Consider the following 4,699-nt stretch of genomic DNA (forward strand, 5'->3'; position numbering starts at 1 on the left):
CACATGTGATTAGGATGCAGCGCGATCTTATCAAGGAATACGCTGCATCCCCCCCAGAGTCCATGTCGGAGGAGGACAAACTGTTGCACTCCACCCGTATGGCCACTCTCAGGTCCGTGACTAATACCTCTATGCGGTTACTGTCCCATGCTACGGAGGGAGCCGCTAGAGCTGCAGGGACAGGCCTAGTTACTAGACGTCAGGCCTGGCTCCGCCATTGCGATTTCACGGAGCCCTTCAAGGCGTCATTCGCGAACGCTCCCTTCGATGGTTCTGCCCTTTTTGGCAAAACTGTTTGCGATACTTTGACCCAGAGCGAGAAGGACGGGAAGACGCTGTCTGCCGTCGGAATCCACTTCTCTGTGCCCCAGAGGCCCTATTCTAGGAACCAAAAGGGCCAGAAGAAGATGTGGTTCTGGAAGTCGCAGCAGTCCCAACCCGCTCCGGACAACCAGTCCTTCCGTGGCAGAGGACGACAGGGAGGACGCCGCCCCAGGGGCAGAGGGGCTCCCAGGAACTTCGGGTCCAGAGAACCTTTCTCTGAATGGCCCGCGCAGCAGCCCTGAAGGGTTGCCCGGCTGCTCCACTCTGGAGGCAGTCGGGGGACGTTTTTCGGAGCACCTAGCGGCATGGGAGTCCATAACATCAGACCGCTGGGTCCTCCGCATCATATCCAGAGGATACCGCATTCCATTTCATCACATCCCAAAATTGAAATCCCTTCCCGACGTTCCACCCGGTCAGTGGGAGGCCGCTTTAGCAGAAATTGGCCATCTGCTGAAGAAAAGAGCCATCCAGCCCGTCCCCCCAGACCAGATCGGATCAGGATTCTACTCCAGGTTCTTTTTAGTGCCAAAAAAGACGGGGATCTAAGACCAATATTAGACCTTTCACTCTTGAACCTGGCAGTTCCCAAGGAGAAGTTCCGAATGGTTACCTTGCAGTCCATTCTCCCCCTTCTGGGTGAAAATCACTGGATGTGCTCTATAGACCTCAAGGATGCGTACTACCACATTCTAATGGACAGACGCTCCAGGAGGTTTCTTCGCTTCCGGCTGGGAGCCAGTCACTACCAATTCAGGGTCCTTCCCTTTGGTCTCACCACAGCCCCCAGGGTGCTCACCAAAGTATTAGCAGTGGTAGCGGCCCACCTGAGGCTTCAGGGGGTACAGGTCTTCCCTTACCTGGACGACTGGCTCCTCACCACCCCAACAAGGCATCTACTGTTATTGGCGCGAGATTCCTTTCTCCATCTAGCTCCCCGTCTGGGCATCACAATAAATCCAGAAAAGTCCAACCTAGCCCCTACGCAATTCATAGATTTTATAGGTGCCAGGTTAGACACGAGACAGTTAAGAGCCTTCCTCACTGCGAACAGAATTCAGAATCTGCAGCTCCAGGTGCGGGCCATCCTCCACTCCAGCTCAGTTCCGGCGGAGTTGGTCCTGAGGGCTCTAGGGTCCATGGCAGCAGCGATAGCTCTTCTTCCTCTCGCCAGGCTCAATATGCGGGTCCTTCAATGGACACTCCTAGTTCAGTGGTCTTATCTTGCTCTTCCTATGCATCATCCCATTGCGATCAGCAAGGCTTGCAAGTGGTCCCTCCTGTGGTGGCTCCACTCACAAGATCTACACGGAGGCCGCCCCTTTTGTGCTTCTCCCCCTCTCGCCACGGTGACCACGGATGCCTCCCGCCTCGGGTGGGGGAGGCATTTTGCAGGCCGGACGGTCCAAGGCACTTGGAACGATTCAGAGACCTTACTGCAGATCAATGTTCTAGAGATGAGAGCAGTGCTCTTAGCGTTGCAAGCACTTCAGGCCTTTCTTCCCTTGGGAACTATTGCAATTCAGTCGGACAACATGTCTGTCATCTGGTACATCAACAAACAGGGGGGAACCAGGTCTTACCCTCTTTGTCGAGAAGCCATGAGAGTGTGGGAATGGGCAATCTCCACCAACCGCTTTCTCATCGCAACGCATATTCCGGGTCGGTCCAACATCCTTGCGGACAAACTCAGTCGCACCATTCTCTCCCCTTACGAGTGGTCTCTCAATGCTCAGGTAGCGAAACGCATCTTCGCACGGTGGGGAACTCCCTGTCGCGATCTTTTTGCGTCTCCCTCAAACACCAAGTGCGACAGTTTTTTCGCTCTAATCCCTCCTCCCGGAGATACCCCAAGAGACGCTCTGGTGCATGCTTGGCCCCCCGGTCTTCTTTATGCTTACCCCCCTTTGCCTCTGATGCTCCAAGTTCTTCAGAAAGCCTCTCGGTTGGGGTGCAGAATGATTCTCATTGCCCCATTCTGACCTTGACAGATCTGGTTCCCTTTCCTAAGGTCTCACTCAGTGAATCCTCCTTGGATTCTAGATCCCATTCCAGATCTGATATCTCACCCATCCCATCTATCAACCCCGAATCTGGACAACCTGAAGCTAACTGCTTGGCTGCTCCAGTTCCACTCCTAATCAGGACTCCCGGTATTTCGTCTCCAGTTAAGGCCATCCTGGTAGAGGCTCATAAACCATCTACCAGGAAAGTTTACAGCAGCAAGTGGAAACGGTTCTCCATTTGGGCGGAGCGGCAAGGTCTAGACCCCTTCACAGTTCCCCTTCCTCTGGTGCTTGACTTCCTAACCACTCTTTTTAATGATGGTGCCAGCAGTTCCACGGTCAAAGTGCAACTTGCGGCAATTTCTCACTATCATATTGGTCAAGACTCCAGTCCACTGATGTCTGCCAAATTGTGTAAGATTTTCCTAAAAGGTACTTTTCTCCTCAGACCCCCTGTAAAGCAAGTGGTTCCTCCTTGGGACCTTTCATTGGTTCTTCAGGCCTTGACCGCTCCCCCCTTTGAACCTGCGGCTACGGTAGATCTGAAATTTTTATCTTTCAAGACGGCCTTTTTAGTAGCCATTACCTTGGCCAAGAGAGTTTCAGAACTTCAAGCCTTATCCATCAAGTCTCCTTACTTGGTCTTTCATCCGGACCGTGTATACCTCAGGACCAACCCGTCCTTTCTTCCTAAGGTAGCTTCTGAAGCAAATATTAATCAATCCATTAACCTCCCTGTTTTCTTTCCTAAATATCAAAACAAAGGTGAATACAAGCTGCATTCCTTAGATGTTCACAGGCAACTTAGATTTTATCTGAACAGGACAGCTGGTCATAGGCAATCCGACCAGTTGTTTATTTCCTTTGCTAAATTCAATTTGGGTAAATCAATTTCCAAAGTCTCCTTATCACGCTGGATTTTGCAGTGCATCTTATTGGCTTATCAAGCTTCTGGAAGGCCCGCACCGGAGGGAGTACATGCCCATTCAACCCGGTCAGTTTCTACTTCAGCGGCCTTTAAAGCTAGGATTCCTCTGGATGATATTTGTTCAGCAGCCACTTGGGCTTCATCTCATACCTTTATTTCCCACTACAAGTTGGATATTACATCTAGAGGTAGAGCATCCTTTGGCTCCGCGGTGCTCCGGAATATCCTTCCATGATGGCCGCCCAAGATTCAGGTAGCTGGGGACTCTGTCCCACAGGTTGCAGACAAATGAATCTCCTACTTCAGATTTAGAAGTTATGTACTCACCATAACGTTCCATCCAGTAGGTGTATTCATTTGTCTGCAACCATCCCGCCCTCCTATCCCCCTGGCCTTGTCAGTTTCCTGCATATTATGTGTTACTTTCTAGGGTATTTTTATTGATGGCAAACTCAATCTGAGGTCATGTAGGGAGAGCAGGGCATTATGGGTGAGGGAAGGAGCTGAGAGCTCGGATCCATAGCTGGAAAACCATGCCGGTTCGGATCCAATATCGGATCCATAACCCACAGGTTGCAGACAAATGAATACACCTACTCAGATGGAACGTTATGGTGAGTACATAACTTCTAATTTTCTTCTCTAACTACCAGAATAAAGGGGAATACAAACTTCATTTGTTAGATGTTCATAGACAATTGCATTTTTACCTGCACAGAACAGCTGCCTTTCGCAAGTCAGAGCAGCTGTTTGTTTCATTTGCGAAGCCCTTCTTGGGTAAGCCAGTGTCGAAGTTGACTTTAGCTAGATGGGTTTCTCAATGCATTTTGCTCACATACAAGATATCTGGTCGGTTAGAGCCCTTAGGGGTTCATGCTCATTCTACCCGTTCTATGGCTACTTCTGCTGCGTTCTGGTCGAGTGCCCTTGGATGACATTTGTTCTGCGGCTACTTGAGCTTCCTCTCATACCTTTATCTCTTATTATAAGTTGGATTTAATATCCAGAGGAAGGGCAGCTTTTGGCTCTGCAGTGCTCTGGAATATCCTTCCTTAAGGACCTCCCAAGTGTTTGGTAGCTGGGGACTCTGTCCCACAGGTTGCTGATCAAATGAAGTTAACTACTTCAAATAAAGAAGTTATGTATTCACCATAACGTTCCATCTGAGTAGGTAACTTCATTTGTCAGCAACCGACCCCCCCTCCTTCCCTCTAACCTGGTACTTTGGTTATCTGAATCCTACAATGGTTTAGCCTGTTGGTATTCGCTAGGTTAGGATGTTTTTTAGGTTGTTGTTTTGTCTTGGTGAAATTGTATAATGGGCAAACGCGATCTGAGGGCTGGAAGGAGGTAGCAGGGTATTATGGGTAAGGGGGAGGAGCTTGGAGCTCAGATCTTTAGCTTGGAAAGCTGCCGGCTCGGATCCAGGTCGGATCCGATA

This window comes from Protopterus annectens, chromosome 1.part1, assembly GCF_019279795.1.
Source record: "Protopterus annectens isolate FY-2018-M chromosome 1.part1, PAN1.0, whole genome shotgun sequence".
In the NCBI taxonomy this organism is placed as follows: domain Eukaryota; kingdom Metazoa; phylum Chordata; order Ceratodontiformes; family Protopteridae; genus Protopterus; species Protopterus annectens.